Below are 18,386 nucleotides of genomic sequence, written 5' to 3'. Positions count from 1 at the left end.
AGTCTGAGAGCAAACTCGGGAACTTGAGTGTTTTTTGAGTGTGCCAAGTTCTCTTCTGTGATTTTGCACAACTGAAAAAAAAAAAAAAAGAGAAAACAGTAGACATGTAGCAATATTTGATTTGATTGAGGTGGAAGAAAAGGCCCTCTGGATTTATGATACATACTCTGCCACTAGAACTGTCCAACTGTTACCCATTTACAGTACGGTCTTTCTAGTCTTTGCGCTCCTCTTTGGTGATGTGGAACTTATCTCTTGTGTCTTAAATAATTTACATTTGCACAGACTTCCATTGGTAAATACACAATTATTTAGATTGGCTCTATTTTTCCTATTTTATTTTTTCCCATGAAGCATATTAAAACTGAATCAGCTTTTCTCAGGAGATTGTATGCTCACTTTCAGTAGGAGATATATACATTCGCTACTTAGTAGATTAAATAGTTTACTTATTACTGAGAAGAACGTACTCTAAACTGATTGACCTTTTACATACAAAGTAATTTGCCAAATAAACCCCAAATGGCTTTTTTATGTAGGTGCAGATCTAGTGCTCAAAGTTGTGGAGTGTCTTCTTTTCGATGTACTTTTCACTGGGATATCTATTAAGCTGGACAATAACTCTAAATAACACTCACTGCAAATTTGTCAGGCTTTTTCTGGCAGCTGAGTCTGAAATGTACCCAAATTTCTACAATTTCTTCTTACCGTTGTTATATGCTGAATAGTCAGGACCAATAAATTATGACCATTTGGGGTTTTTTAAACTTTTTTTTTGTAAGATACTTATCCTATTCGTCTTTCTCCTGTCCTTCCCCTCCACTCTTCTCCAGTAAAGTATATCATCATCCCTTTAATTTTACCTTTGTAGAACCGTTTAGGTGGTTCCACACTAACAGAAGAAGAGGGGAAAACAAAGATAATGTTACTTACAAACCAAAACTAACAATTTCCAAACTTATTTACTGATCATTCTGTTGATACACATGATGAGTGACTGCATGCTGGTAAAATTCTTTACCCACAGAACTATTAATAAAGCACAAAAGAGAAAATTTAGCAATTTACTTCGTTCACATCTTAGATGGTTTTTATTTTCTCTAAAATTCACTAAACTGTTGAGGTTCTCTATTTTAATCAATACTTTACTACTGGTTGCTCCATGTAATATTTGTATTTAACACTTTAGTTCACCATTGCTATAAATACAAAGCTCCAGAATAAATCCATGAAATGAGTTTAGTTTAGAGTTGTTTAAAATTCAAATCAAGTTGTTCCTAATCTGAAATCTGCATTGGCACCAAAAAAAAAGTCTCTCTTCCAAGTTGCAGATGTATTGTGATAAGTCCAGATGGAATATTGTGTCCATATAGACACTTCTAAGATTTTGGTCCTCAAATGATGATTGACCTACATTGATAAACATCTTCAAAATTCCTTCTGAAGAGGATAAAATCTCATTTAGCTCTTGAAGGATCTATAACTCTATACCAAGTCATGAGTAAATTCCTGTAACCTGCCCTTCCAGCTTCCTGTTTGTACTGTGCTTTGTACTGCCTCTGCTCTCCCCAGTTCTGACCAGACTGGAAAAGCAGTGTTAAAATATTGAAAAATAACCTGTTTCCATGGCATTTGAAACTCAATAAGAACAAGATGTACAGGACATTTTCTGGAAAATCAAGAGATTTAATCAAATCACACTAGTCACCTAAACAGCTCCAGCTGCACTGGCTTTTATTATGACAACAGTACACAGGGGCCACAGCTGATAGGTGTTCCATATTTGAATTGCTCTAAGTGCAAAAATAAAGTCAGTGTCCCTAACAGTTTGGTCCAAGATAAATATCACAAGAAAAAAATTATGCAGTGTCCAAAAAAGAAAGTTAAAGAACTATACATTATGCTTGTATAATTGTTCATAAGGTATTTTTATTATTTCTTACAGAGTGACATTTGTCTACCTTAACTCAGCTCTATCACACTCTCAAGTGTTCTTCCATCCGTGTAGCCTTGAGATACAATTTGAAGAAAAGGAAAAAAGTATCTTCCAAATCATTTTAAGGAATGTGCTTGACTTCAAAATAGTATAGATAGGCAAATAAACTGCATACTTAAATATGAGGGTACATGTACAGAGGCGTGCCTGTCTTTGCTGGCATCAGGTAACCAGCTCAGCTGTTGATTCTTTAATATATATTAACTAATGGTGATACCTTACACGCAAAACCACATGTACATATCTATATTGTGTGTATCAAATGCATACTCAAAAAACCGCTCTTATCACTGAAGAATGCTAATATGAGCATTAAAGGATGTCTAGGCAAATGTAATGAATACTTTTTCTGTTTGTGCTTTTGTGCACAGTGTTATGACCAAATCCTGAACTGCTCTTTTACAGATTAGGGATTTCTGCATGACCTCTCACGTAATCATTAACTGTTAAGTTTTTGGTTTTTCTCCTTCACCACTGCACTCTCGTCATCCCACACTTTTGTGAAGGAGTTATTCGTTTCCAGACGGGCTTTGCTATGGCATCCATCATTGTTAGTATGTTAGTGCTTCATATCTATTCCTTTGTTTTCACAATGATTCCTCAAAGTAAGGCAGTAGTAATATCTCTCACTTAGAAACAGGAAGCTGTGTCAGAAAGATATTATGATCAAAATTATTCATTAGTTCTGGATGTCTAAACGAAATGTGAAGAACCTTAGCCCTTAACTTCAGTTGCAAATATGACATAAAATATCACTCCTGAAAATAATTCTGCAAACCTCAAGGAAAAGTTGCTTAATTAATGGCTACCTGTGAAATGTTTGGTTTGCATTTGAATTCTGAGAAAAGATAAATAGTGAATACAGAGCTCCAGGTATCATTGTTGTTTTAACCAGGAACCTATGTTTTCCTTCCTTTACAAATAATTACTGTTCCTGTAGAAATCAGTTTTCTTTTTTGCACAACCAATATTTATTCCTGCAACAAATATATCCTGTGACCTGAAAGATGTACAGCATCCATGGAGAGAATTAGTGGTCATTGCAGAAAAATGAAAATAAATACTCAGAAGAAGAATGAATTAGGAATATAAAGACAACCTTAGTATTGACATCCTCTGAATGATGTGTGCATGACTTTGAAAATTTATGTTACCATAAAGATAATTTCCTAGTAAACTCAGAGGACTCAGCAAGGCTGTGGTGTGGCAGCATCTTTATGCCCATACTGATCATCCATGACATTAGGACCCTTAGGACCCCATCAGTCACACAGGACTGTCTCACTTGAATAGTGTGTGTGAGGCTCACCTGAGTAAGGAACAGCCATCTCTTATGTGCAATGCTGGAAAAGGATGAGAAACTTTGCTTTCAGTTTTTACAGATACTGACTGACAACAGAATTGTGAGGTTTCAAGCCTGGAGTTTAAATCCAAAGCTTAAGAGTAGTGTTCACTTTAGTGATTCAGTCTGTTCACTTTTTTCCAAGACAGATATCTGTCCCAGCCGGTTTACGCATGATGTCCCCTCACATCTATTTCTGATCTCTGTCTGACTGTTTTTCAATCTACACCATCTCAACCTCCATTGTTTACTGAGTGTACTTTCTGTCTTCTTGCTTGTCAGGTCCTAGTCTCATCTTTCCAGACTCCCCGTTACCTTTTCCTGTGCTCTATATACCACTCCGGATGAATGTGTGATATGTTAAGGAGTTTTCTTTCAGTCTTTGGTTTTCCCTTTCATCTCCAGTGGTTCACAGAGTCCTGTTTCCCCTTTCCTCAGATTTTGCCAAATGCTTTCTTCTCTTCCCCTCTCCTTGGCTGCTTCTATTCCTGACAAATGCATCTTTGGCCCAAACAATGTCTGCAAAGACTGCTTCTGCCTCCTGGTTACTTGAACTACAGTACAAAGAAAAAGGTTGCCTTTAAGCAAGACTCAGCTCCACCCAGTCAGAGATAATATAATAACACTCCAGAGATACAACTGCAAGAACAGATTGTGAGAACAGCAGTTCACAATGTTTTGTAGATGAAATTCATTTGAGAAATGTAACAATATTACTTGTTTTTCTGTGTTTAACTTTCTGCTCCCTGCACATCAGAACTGTTGTCTTGTTCTCCTGCTTGACTGGAGCCCTGGCTGCATAAAATCCAACCCCATGAGCCAGATCTAGCGTGAGTAGGTAGAGCTTAGGCAAATGAGGCCTACCCATGACAGGAACCACTTAGCTGAGGCACGCCCCATTCAAATCTAACTTTCTGGAATCACTCTGTGTCCTCTCACAAGTTTGAGAAAATATAAAAGGCAATTCTTCAAAGATTTAGAGTCTGCAGAAACGTGGGTAAGTTTGCTAGTTTTCAACAGGAATAAGTTAAATTCTTGGCCTACAAGCCATCATTCTGTAGCATGTTAAAACCCTGATGCAAAGAATGAGGACTCTAACAAAAAAAAAATGTTACCAGACTTTTCACACATGGACAAAAACTTACAGTTGTCACTGGTCTAATTCTTGGAAACGGGTGAGCTGCTTCTGCTGAAATTTTCCAAAAAAGGTCATCCCAAGGCTAAAGCTCAGCATGGAAAATTTCAGTTCAACAGATAAAAGTTTTTCCAAGTTGTTAACAACTGAAAAGCGAGTCTTACAATATGAAGTATCAGGGAATTCTAGCATATAATATATTACAAATTAATTATGTACCTGTTTTTCACGTGCAGATGGAACCTCTGGAAAGTGCTGGGTTACTGTCCTCAGTGAAACCAATTCAAGTAATAAATTCAATTTAGCAGAGCTTGCTTAAGCAACTGCTAAGCAATTGAGAACTCATCAATTTATACAATATTTGCCAATACTTTTCAGTACTTTTTGATGCAAAACGGGTTTTTTTAAAGAAGTATACTTATTTCTTTCAACTAGGCTCAGGGCTAATTTATTGAATATTACTGTCACAGTTTAGGTGGGAGTATTTTTTTATTTGAGTTTTTAGACACATGTAGTTGGAGAGTGGGTGAATATGTCTACAGAACTGTGACAAGCAATTAATCGTGCAGTACTGACTTGCATTCCTTCAGATAATAGTCTGTTTCAGGCTGGGAAAGATGTTTCGGAGAGCTGATCAGGAAGATCCTAAAGCACAGCAGAGCGATTTACTAGACATGTTATCTGGCAAAATTTACTGTGAAAGGATGGTTAGGCTATCTTCCTATTAGAAAAGATAAAGGCACTTTTAATTAGATCCACTTTCCTTCTAAATTGCTATAGCATATGTGTCCTCACATCTCATTAATAAAGGTTCTGCATATAGTAAAGCAAACTATATCCATGTGGATATAGCTAATCTAATAATACCCACCTTTATCAACATGGTTTACAGAATGCCACTCAGCTGTGCTCATTGCTACCAGAAATGATGCCTTGTATATAAGCATTTTTCCCCGATATAAGTAAGAGAAGCTTGGGAGTAGAAAAGGTGTTTCACAAGAAAGGTAAATTTCAGTGTAAAACTTTCATGTCTACATCAGTCAGTGAAAAAGATAAAATATTCATATCCCCATGTTTTTCCTCATTTATAATAAATTAAGATGACCTGATTTTTCTCTTTTTTAATTTTTATAAACTATAGCCTTTCAATGTGCTCTAAAGAAGCACATACAAAAATCCTACCATTTATATTCACAATTACATGTCTTTGGTAGAAATTAGAAGAGAAAAATAATTATGTAATTATGTAAACGTGGTATAATGAAGGAAGAATTAGCAATTTTTCTACATTCTTACATTCAGGTAATCAGTACTTGATCTTAAAAACTACAATGGCTTTTACTCTTTAATAGTCATCTCAATTTTAACCACTTTAGTTCTGCCTATTATTTTCCTGTGTTTGCAAACCAGGGAACTCACTGACCACAAAATGCTTTAAACATTTCCACTTTTGTGCTATGATAGCAGCCATAATACTGCTGAAATGGTGGAATATTTGAACTTTATTTTCCTAGGCCTTCATCCTGCAAAGAGTCCTGTTAGTTCAGTGCTTAAAGGATATGCTTTGCTTTCATTTGCGAGTAGTCCCACTGCACACATTCCCATAAGATTAAGGTCTGAAGCAGTAAAACATGCCTTTGTAGTAGCTACTTAGCTCAGTCTGAATCTTAATTTAAACTAGATATGAAGCTTGCTCATGAGGGCATGAACAGCAATAATTAAATCAAATACTCAGTAATACAAAATACTTTAGTTCAAATTTTAACTTTACTTGCAGGTTTGCTAGATGTGGTGTAAAATGAGAGACAGCAGGCAAAAATGGAGCTTGAAATCAGGAAGCTCCCAAACCAGAATTATTGTCATACATTTTATTTGTTTGAAAACCTCCTGGGTGGTGCATAACAAAAACCAGTATGGTCACAATACATCCAAGTAAGGAACTTAAAAAGTTTAGTTTTGGTTGGGTTATAATTGATCTTAATCAGCATGATGCAGCAGTCAATTGGCAGTGCAAATGTCATAGACTATTCACGTATCAGGGTTCCGTAAGAGTCTCTTCTGTGTAAATATTTGGATAACATGCTATTCTTTACTCCCTGCTAACCAAATGGAGAAATTTTAAACAAGAACAAGCTACAAATTCTATGGCTTAAGCATTTTATGTAAGGAGGAAAGGAGGTGGAAAAAGTGCTGTCTAATAAACAAAATGAAGCATTTTAATTATTGATACAAAAAAAAAAGGAACAGAAGGATCAGCTTCTTAATCTATGTGCTACAGAGAATACTGTAATTTTAAAGCATATCTCAATTTCACAGTAGTAACGGAGAAAGGGCAAAGTTTTAGTCTTCTCTCAGACTTTGTGAACACAAAGGTTTACTGTCTCAAAAGACTGAAACTGAATTTATTTTGAACTGAAAAAAAAACTTTTATAGCCATCGTAGTTGTACTCCTAGGGCTGAAGCTATGGGGAGCTTGAGCACCTACACACTGTAATGTTCAATTTCCAGACACCCTGTTCACTAAGAAAATCTGGGTAATATGTTCTGACTCATACATGTAATACACAAGATGAGCAAAGACAGACTGCCTGCAAGCACCTCCATCAAAATAATCCATGAAAATGTTTTCAGCCCATGGAATATGTGAGTTATACAAGTAGCTTGCACATGAGAGAAAAATGCTTAAATTGTACTAATTTTAGAAATTTCTGTAAAGCAGGTCTTACATGGTGGTTTGGTTTGGGGACTAGCATGCCTAGGGGCCCAGGAAGCTATAGGGAGCTCCCTAGATGTGGTTCTGGCTTTCATCCAGCCTTTCAGGAAAATGCCCTGATCACTAGCTTATGGCAGAGCTGAGTAGTAGCTCTCAAACTGCTGTTGGAGCTACTGCACTGAACAAACAACTAAATGTTCAGTGGACCAGATACTTGCTCAAATAACTGCTGTGTAGGGTCACTCTCTAACGGTGAGACAGTAGCTGCATTTTCCATAAAACTGTTTCAGTGGCCTTTGTCAGGTCTCTCAATTTTTCTCCATAGTTATGTCCTGAAGTAAAATACTTCAACTGACAAAAATAGCAGAAGATTCTTTATGATTGATCATTGTCTTTACTTCGCTGAGCTTCGCATCTCTTCAATGACTTTCAGAATGTAGTATGTATTTGTTTATTTATTTTTTTTTTAAATCACACTGACTCTAACCCATGAGCCTGGGCACATGTGTCTGCCCAGAAAAGTCAGTGGAAGATTTTCCATGAAGTTCACTGTGCAATGCTTTGGATATGTTTCCAGAATTCAGATAATCTATTTACTACCTCTGTCTACCTTTTCCCTTCCAACATGAATGTGTTTTGACTTATATTAGGTTCTTGGTGTGCAGAACAATAGTTATATGCCCAGTTGTCTGCAGAATCAAAATTCAATTTATGCAAGATGAAACAAGTAGGAATGATAAGAGTCACAGAATAAGCAAGGAAAAATGAGGTACTTGATAAACTATTTTAAAAGTACCTCTGTATTGTCTTAATCCTAAATTTACAAAGTAACTTGTAATATAGAATATAAAAGAGATTGAATATTAAGTATAGAATACAGATTTTTTCATGAGCAAAAGGGTTATAAACCTCTATTGAGCATCTATTTACATTTTAATCAAACATGTAAACTAATATACTACCCAGGATATCATTAAATACTTTCAGCAGTTGGAATTCTCCCATTATACATGTCAATGTAGTTTCAATTCTACCTGCCTATAGAAATTGTTAATACAATTTATTCATGCTATTCATTTGCTTTAGAAATGCAGTACACATAACAGTGACAACTTAGCTTCTATAGTTCTCCATGGATCTTTCCCCAGTATTTCTTACTCTGTTAACAGTAACCTATCTAGGAAGAGGTGCTGGAATACGGTTTACTAAAATTGATGACCTTTGGGAAGTCTTGCTGGTTTTCAGGTTTCTGTGGTGCAGAAACTAAAAATGAAATTTCTATATATATTTTATTTTATTTCAGACCATGGTTAAGTAAGTCTGACCTCCATCCTATTTTCAAACTTTTATCAAGAAGCAAAGTTGTTGTCTGTTTTTGGTTTTTTCTCATTTGTATATCCAGTCCTTAAGATGCAAAACATATAAGAAGTTGATCTGGCAGTATGCTTAAGCAGTATTTCATTCAGTGAAAATTAGAAGTGCTTTCTATGGCAATGTGTTTGAGATGTAGAATGTTTCAAAGATTTCACACTGGAGCCCCTCAGGGCAAGATCATTTTCATCCAGAAACCTTAAGTGTTACTTTCCATTTGTGGAAACCTTGTGGCACCTTCAGTGCCTCAGCTAGCGTGAAAAACAGATTAGCTTTAAATGTCTGAATAGCTAATTCTGCTTCCATAATCCATAATAACAGTTCTCTCTTCTGCATAAAATCTTACTGTTGATTCCCAGCCTTCCTACAGTAAGACTTGGAGAAGTACAGATAGGTTTTTGGTTTTGAGGACCTCTATCAGTGAGCAAACCAGTGCTCACATTGGGACTTCTGTATCTGAAGGTTAAATTTAATTACAGTTCTCTGGAGAGATACACACAGTAAAAGACAAAAATGGTATTAAATGGTTAAGATACATTGAAAATAGCAAGTGATACATGATAATCATGTGTTAGCAACCAGAAAATATGCTTCCTAAATAAAGATTTTTCAGAAACTCTCCTTGGTAAAATATCTCAACCTCTACTTCTAAGAAAGTGGAAGCCAGATACTACACTTATAGAGTGTTAATATCTTTGTATCTCATTCATTTTGATATTTTTCTTAAGTGATTTGCTATTTATTTTAAAGTACAGGAAGGTGCTTTTTTTATTTTGCAGTTTATCCAAATGAAGGACATATTTGTACCTCTGTACCTGTGCAAAAATCTGCATGCTTTTTCTGCAAGTGGCCAGCTGTTGGCAGATGGGGTTGCAGAGGGGGCATGTCCTTGCAGTAGGAAAAGAGAGTAACCCCACTGATTTTGGTGGAACAAGGCTATCAGTATAGACCTTGGCTTTCTGTCTTCTTCCAGTCTTGTAAACTTGAGATGACTGAACACACACATACACACACACATTTTTCTGAAGCTAGCAGAACTGCCAAATTCCAGCCTCTTTGTTGTGAAACTAGACACCTTGTAGCTCCCATATTTCAGAATGAAAAAAAGTACATCCCCAACTCTCAAAAACCTGTACTCTTTAAAGTAGACAGGGCTTTTTGAAAGCATTCACACCTATGGCATGTAGCTAACACAACCAAGCAGCACAGCTGGGAGAAAAAATTTATTCCAAAACATGACTGTATACAGCACAACTTCAGTTAAAAGATTTTAACTTTTAGTATACAATTATGATGTTTCCAGGTTTCAGGTTCTCTGAAGAAAATTCTTTCGTTATTTCAGCTCATTGCATGGATTGCATACCTCAACTACTGTAGAAATCCCAGCATGAGGTCAACCTACATTCATGGGTGATAAGGGAATGGGTATAGTTGCTGCTATATTTATATATGTGTATAAAATGCATGCATGTAGGTCTCAAGTACTGTTAAGAATGCAGTAAGTACTGAATCTGCTTCTTCTACAAGTTCACCTATGCATAAAAATATCTTTGCCTAGTTTTACTAGACTATCCATTGTCCTGATATATTGCTTTTCAATGTTTATGTACACTTAAGTAACACTACTGCACTAAGCCAGGGCATAAATCCTTGAAGAAGCTGGATCAAGTTGACATCTTGATTTCTAAAAGTGTCTGGGATTTTCTAAATGGTCTAGTGGTAGAGCACTAGAGACAATAGGTTGTTAGAATTAGCTGGTGATGACCAGATAATCAAACACCGAAGTTGTTTGAATTTTACACACAAAAAAAGCCTAAGACAACTCTTGGAACTCCAGAAAACCACAAGTTCACTGGAAATTATTGTACTGGAAAATGGTTTTGTATCTTCGGTAAGACGGGACAACTTTTTTTCTTGAAACATTTTTTAACAGTCACGTGGGTCTCATATGACCAGCTGAGGAGAGAATGAAGAAAGGTCTTAGAAAGGCACAGGAGAAGAACATTAAGGGAAATGCTGGGTGTTCACTGCTTAACAGCAATTTCTATATGTGGAAGATGGCCACCGACACTCTAAGGATATGCTGACAAAAAGTAATGTTCCACCAAGGCAAGAGAGAATTGGAGGGCAGGAGTTATTCTGTGTGAATATTCAGAAAGAAGGCCATCAAATAAGGTCTGCCTTTTTCTTTTTCGCACTAGAATAGACTCAGATGAGACTCTTATAGTTCCGTTTTCCCTCCACTGTCCCTTATTCATACCTGCAGCAATTACTTCTGATGACAAAAATAAAGGGTTTTTTTCCACATTCATTCAGTACTTGATTAAATTTCCAGGTGTGCCTGATAAACAAGAAATTCCAGACAGATAGTCTTTGATATCTACTTTCTTCTCGAGATCTGTGGTGGAACTCATATCTAACTTCAAATATTCCATTGTGCTGCATTGAGATAGGACCAATTTGTCAGTCTTTTGACCTTGACAAAAGTCAAACCACTGGCCTCCCTTGGGAATGTTTGTAATGCACATACTGAAATGTGTATATCTTGACAAGAGTGTTGTTGAACACCATAAATTACATTAAACCAATGAGAAGAGAAAGATAACAATCAGACTACTGCATTGTCATAAAACATTATGTAATAACCCTGTCTAAAGAATGCAGAATTGGAGATTTATGCCCTATATATTTTGGAAAAAATTCTTCCTATTATAGTATTTTTCCTTTTAATGCTTTGTTTGCATTGTTGTTCAGTCTTAATCTCTCTTGTTTACAACAACAGTATTCAGTAAGAAAAATGCAGAGCGGCCAACAAATAGTAATGAGAAATATAAAAACGAAAAGCTGAATTTTGTAAATCTTATCTTATGGTCTTTTGTAAGGTATATAGAACTCCTATATCTCAGTGCCTTACTCCCTTGAAGGCAATTTATAGCAAGGCTATGAATTCAACATTTTTGTTTCATTTTTAAATGTGCGACAGAACCATTCACTAATTATTTCTCAATATATGTCTTTAAACTGGTTTGTCTGGAGGAAAGAAAAGGGGAAATCACGACTATATGTGGTGTAAACTCATTAGATCCACAACTTGACCTTTAATGTCTGCAGTCCCATTATTTCATCAAAATATCATTTTGACTTTCATCACACTATAACAAGGCCTGCTTTGCCACCTCTGCCTTTCCCAGTTAGGGGACAGGAATCCCTGAAGTGTGGATTTCGGACAGCATTGAGGTGCAAGCAGAGCTTAAGATCACCTGCCGCCACTTTGGAGATGGGCATAATGAGCAATTTCAGACAAAAAGGGGAAGTATTTTGCTTAAATCTGTGGACAGACAGTGCCACAGATGGAATGAAAACTTAAGTAGTCTGAATTTCCAGACTCTAATTGGTACATCCAGACTGCATCTCCTTAGATGGAATGGTAGATTACTGTGGAAAAGATTGCAAGAAGGGTAAAAAATGAGACAGAGAGAAAAAAATGTCAGAAATCTACATTTTCCTGATGCTCAGCACAAGTAAAAATGCAAGAGTGATCAGCAGTGTTGACAGTCAGACTTTTTGGGGCCTCTGTGTTGATTTTAAGCAGTTTTCATGCCCTTTTTGTTTTCATACAGAGTAGACAAATGAACAAATAAATACTCATTAAGACTATCCACCCTCTTAACTTCTTTGCAGTGTGCTCTGCTGCCACAATGTTTTCCTCTTACCAGATGTACATGTTCTTGCAAAAAGAACAGGCAAGAGACTGGGTTTCCATTCCTTTCTGCTCTGATTAAAAAAACATGGTATTTATCGTCCTTGAAATCAAAATCACTAGGCAAGTAAACAGAGCTACACTGTGTTGGTAATGTTAGTCTGCATCTGATAAACTGATTGATACCAACTACGCTGATGACAATATGTGATACCACCACATAAACCTAGACAGGGAAAAATCCTATAAAAGGTTGAGAAGGCACTCATCATTAGAAATATTTTGAAGACAGTTATTTGGAAAACCCTGCTCTCCAAAAGCAAGCTTCTTCACATTCAAGTGGTGTTCCCCAGGGCACAGTATTTGGGCCAGTTCTGTTTAATCTCTTTATCAATGCTCTGGATGAGGGGATCAAGTGCACTCTCAGTAACTTTGCAGAAAACACCAAGTTGGATGGAAGTATTGATCTGCTTGAAGGTAGGAAGGCTCTATAGAGGGATCTGGCCTGGCTGGATCGATGGGCTGAGGCCAACAGTATGAGGTTCAACAAGGCCAAGTGCTGGGTCCTGCAGATGGGTCTCAACAACCCCATGCAATGCTACAGCCTCGGGGAAGAGTGGTTGGAAAGCTGCCTGGTGGAAAAGGATCTGCGGGTGTTGATCAACAGGTAGCTGAACATGTGCCAGCAGTGTGCTCAGGTGGCCAAAAAGGCCAACGGCATCCTGGCTTGTATCAGAAATCGTGTGGCCAGTAGGACTAGGGAAGTGATCATCCCCCTGTTCTTGGCACTGGTGAGGCCCCACCTCAAATACAGTGTTCAGTTTTGGGCCCCTCTCTACAAGAAAGACATTGAGGTGCTGGAGCAATTTCAGAAGAGGGCAATGAAGCTGGTGAGGGATCTGGACCACAAGTCTGATGATGAGTGGCTGAGGGAAATGGAGTTGTTTAGCATGGAGGAAAGGAGGCTGAGGGGAGACCTTATCACTCTACAGCTACCTGAAAGGAGGTGGTAGCATGGAGGGTGTTGGTCTCTTCTCCCAAGCTGCAAGCAATAAGAGGAATTGGCCTCAGGTTGCTTCGGGAGGGGTTAGATTGGATATTAGGAAAAAATTCTTCACGGAAAGGGTTGCCAGGCATTGGAACAGGCTGCCCAGGGAAGTGTTTGAGTCACCATCCCTGGAGGTGTTTAAAAGACACATAGATGAGCTTCTTAAGTACATGGTTTAGAGGTGGACTTGACAGTGTGAGGTTAACAGTTGGACTTGATCTTAAAGGCCTTTTCCAACCAACATGATTCTGTGATTCAACACCAGATCTTCGCTTTCATAATGTCACTAAATTCACTGAAGTTATTGTTACTGCAGTCATTGATTTTCATATTTTGTCTTATGCAAGCCAAATTCAACTCCTGAGTCTGGGGACAATTGTCAAGTTTTGATCCAGAGTGGTGCAGTATGGCACTCATGATGAAGTAAACAAGAACACAATACACAGCAAAACTTCTGTCCAAAGAGATCCATCATGACATTAACCACACAGTGAATGAACTTAATGCAGGATGCTTAGAGTTAGATTTAATTTGAGAGGCAGAAAAATTTCAGGTTGGTTCTTATTTTATCTGAACCATACTGCTGAAGAAACCCAGAAACTTTGAAGACTGTTTATTCTCTCATCAGAAAGAAATAACAAAAGAGAATAAAAATTGCATCAGTCCCTAAAGCAGCATTTTTATAACACTTTTAAAGGGCTTGAGACCTTGGTTACAAAACAATTGTAAGGAGATTGAGAACTTTCTAGTGCTTGAAGCACCAAGATGTTTTATCACACACACATGTACACAAGATCATTTGCTTTCAAGTTGAAATATTTCCCTGAGATGATGATTTATGGCTGGGTGTTGTCAAGACCCAACGATTTCTTTTCATATGCGTTTTGCTTGAGAGATAACAGTTCTGAAGCCTGTTTCAGGCTTTCTAGTGGATTTGCTCCTTTGTCTTCTTATAACACACAGATTCATATAAAAACAACTGCCTGACCTTGCTCCTACCTGGGTTACTCAGTTCTCTTTGGCATTATTTATTCTTCAGTCCTCTGCCCAGATGTTACAGGCTTCACAAATAAAATTGCGAGAACACCTCACAATTGGAAATGTATGCGTGCAATGTATGCAGCCAGAGAATTTAAATTCTTTATTGACACTCAAATAATTTTTCTTATCTCTTGCATAACTATTTGTATTGGCTTTCCACAGATCAGAAAACAGAGAAAAAAGAAGTTTTTGTCAACAGTGGCTAACTCATACAAAGTATGTGCATTATTCATAAGTCACATTACGAAGCATAGCTTTGACAAAGGAGTGGAGTTTCTTTTTCTCAAATAAATAAATTCAATTTTGTATTATAGTGTTCTTGAATCCTTTCATCTTTGGCATCCGCTATTATACATTCTGTCTTTCCTCCCAGTGTAAATGAAGCAAAAACAAGTCCTCCTGACAACCCAGATTATCCCAAACAAAGGAAAATACCTTCAAATCTGTGTCATAACACATAACCCTCAGGATACATACAGTCATTGAATTCTATACATATTACTTTAAGAAAAATTAATTTTACTATACAGAATTCTTGAACAGCACTTTAACTAAAACCTTCTCCAGCAAGACTCACTGGTGTTGAAATAAAGTGTGTGCTGCTAGACATCCATAAGGTAATGACTTCAGAGTGTGTGCTGTGCTGTGTTGTTTTAGGAGGCTGACCACTATAGAGTCATTGTAATTACAAATATTTTCCATGCAGCACCTGAAATGATCTCCAACTTCACTTTTTTGTCACTATTGTTCACATTCCTTCACAAAAAGACCTCCAAGATGTCACTGTATTCTGGAGTTAATATCATACATCACATCAAGCTAAAATTTCCCTAAAAATATTTCTTAAAAGAATTTTTTTCCTGGACAATTATTTGCACAGTGTCTAAAGAAACTTTATTTACAAAAACTACAGTAGAATGAGAAAATAAAGTTTGGAAAATGAAGACTTGGGAGTGTTTTGGTTTTTTTTCTTAGCTACATCAAATTAGACTCTGTAATTGTTCTGTATAGCTTTATTAGGATATGGTTGGCATATAATTATTAAACAATCTAATTCTTTCATATTATTGTCATTGGCATTTCCAATACAAGATATTGTGCAACAAAAGCATGAGAGTTTGTGTCTTTTTGTTATTGACTGATAGAGGATTATACAAGAGTTTTGTCACTGGATTTGGGGGATTTTTTTGCAAATTCAACAGTTGATTTAATCAGTACTTGAATGATGTATTGATATCACACCTGTATAGTTATACATGAGTGCAAATAGCATGCAAGCTTTATTATTGGGTGTTTGCTTTTCAAAATAATTGTATATGTTAAAAATCCCATCAGGTTAAGCAGGAGGAGTTCCACCCTTTATAGTCAAATCCTGATGCATGCTCATTACATTAATAAAGATTTTGCCTTCTAAGATCAAGAGGTATTGACAGAAAGAAATAATCACCCTGCTCAGGTGATTCCTAGTTTTTGGAATATCTGAATATTCCTGCTGCTTTGTTGAAAAAAAAAAAAAAAAAACAAACAAAAAAACGAAGAGCAGATATTTATTTGCTTATATAATATCTAGGAAAATCATTGAGTGGGAAAGGAAAATCCCAGAGGACAGGGCTACATTGCTGACAAACACTATAGATAATTTTCATTTGCCTTAGTGTTACCTATGCATCCTGTCATCCATCCTGTGCTTCTCAACATGGTGTCAGAGTACTCACATGTGTTACATTAAAATACAGTTCACCATTGCAATCTCCTTGCTTTCCCTCTCTTAGATCATGATGATGATTTTTGACAAGTATGCAAGTCTATCTAGCTGCTGTTCTCTGCAGTATAAAAGAGAACATTACTGAGGTCTTTGATGTTATTTCATAAGATAGGAATTTATTTAGCCATCTCACATGATATGAGGAACATATCAACAGTGATATCTACAGCAGAGGTTATGCAAAAGCATGGTAAACACTGCCACCACTTAAAAGTGATCTGGTCTCAAACTTGATAAAGCAGTGGTCTGGGAAAGAATGCTTTCTAAAAATTATTTTTAAAAATTTGAGTCATACTCGTTCCTTAAGTGCTGCACCCAGTACAGGAAAGACATGGACCCATTGGAGAGGGTCCAGAGGAAGGTCGCGAAAATGCTCAGAGGGATGGAACACCTCTCCTGTGAGGAAAGGCTGAGAGTTGGGCTTGTTCAACCTGGAGAAGAGAAGGCTCCGAGGAGACCTTATTGTGGCCTTTCAGTACTTAAAAGGGGCCTATAAGAAAGATGGGGACAGGCTTTTTAGCAGGGGCTGTTGTGACAGAACAAGGAGTAATGGTTTTAAACGGAAGGAGGAGAGATTTGGGCTAGACATGAAGAATAAATTTTTTACAATGAGAGTGGAGGAACACTGGAACAGGTTGTCCAGAGAGGTGGTAGATGCTCCATCTACCAGGAGACGTTCAAGACCAGGCTGGACAGGACTCTGAGCAACTAGTCCCTGGTCATTGCACGAGGGTTGGACTAGCTGACCTTTGAAGGTCCCTTCCAACCCAAGCTGTTCAACGATTCTTTGATTCTTTGTTGCCATTGCCCCCAATCGCTTCAGTCACTACATTCCACCATGCAGAGGGTAGGGAGTCCTCTGCACCACGCGCCCTGTCTATCTGCTGGGCCTGGCTCAGGGAAGGCAGGTTGTGACTCCAGCTCTCTATCTCCCTCTCACACTCCCTAATACTCCTCAATTTACTCACCTCCTCCTGGAGCTCTGTCACTAAGTGGAAGAGTTCCCCTCCCACAGCTGTGCTCACTGCTGCCATCTCATATTGGTGTAAGAGCAGGGCACACCCTGCAGCCTGACACGCAGGGGAACCATCTTGACTGGAAGCAGAAAGTCTATGCTTCATTATGGTAACAGTACATGCAAAGACCTGAAGTTGATAGAGTAGCTACACCTGGATAGATGCCACTGGATATGTGGTAGATTTTCTCCTAGAATTGTCAAAAATTATGCCCTGAACACATCCCATTTGTCCCAGGGGCCACATTAATAGTTTTCCAGGAGGGTTTTTTTCTTTTAATTCTATCATTCATCTCACTCACTTTGTCTTTTGACAGAGAAGAACATAGCTGTGTTGTAAAGAGCTAGAAGTTGTCATTTTGGGGGGATTTGCTGGCATGACGGAGCCTTCAGAATCTCTGCAAAATGTACACAGGCTTCTCCAAAATGGATGTTTTTGCTGACAGAGGCAGTGAATCAGTTATGATTAATGAACATTGTATTTTCATTATTATGTCAATGGAATAACATGTCCCTTTGGGCTTCTGTGCTTGTGTCTGGTGGTCACGATGAGAAAGATTTTTATGGGCTGGTAACAAATACAAACAGTGCTCTTTCAAGGTCTGTTTTACTAATACTGAGTTGGCTCTTAACTTCTCTAGGCTGCTCACATGTGGCAATAATCAAACCCACATACAGCCCAGAAGCATCTTGGTTATCTATAAGACAATCTTGCTGTAAAATAATTTTGCTCAAACTAGCTACATAGCAGCAAACTGACAGGAATCCAGAGTTAAAGATATCTGTGTTTATCTTATTTTCCATGGCTTCTTTTAGAAAAATGAAGAAGAAAGTTACTTTGGGTGTGCAGCTCTCTCTCTCTTTGCTTAATAAACAGGTTCTATTTGCATGAATCATGATGATGTAGGCTAAGAAATGTTGTGGAGTAAAATCAAAAGGCACTCCTGCGCCAAAAGATTGGAATTGAGGAGAAAAGGAAACAATCACTTGGAACAAATATCTTCAGCTGGACCCTGATTACTTAGAAAAAGCCTCCCACATCTCTTTTTTGTTTCTGTGCTCTAGACCAGGCCATTAAGGTAAGTTTGAGTTACCCGTTACTTATACTTACTGGAGACCTCCCAGTACATGTATAGATTCACACAGATAAATCCTTGACTACTTTTTTCATTAGCAAGAGTATACGAGCATCTTGTTCACTAGGAATAACTGAAGAACTGTAAGACTTTGTGGCAGTCTTCAGTAAAGCCTTCATGCTGT

Source organism: Caloenas nicobarica, chromosome 2 (assembly GCF_036013445.1).
Source record: "Caloenas nicobarica isolate bCalNic1 chromosome 2, bCalNic1.hap1, whole genome shotgun sequence".
In the NCBI taxonomy this organism is placed as follows: Eukaryota; Metazoa; Chordata; class Aves; order Columbiformes; family Columbidae; genus Caloenas; species Caloenas nicobarica.
This window is presented reverse-complemented; position numbering follows the sequence as displayed.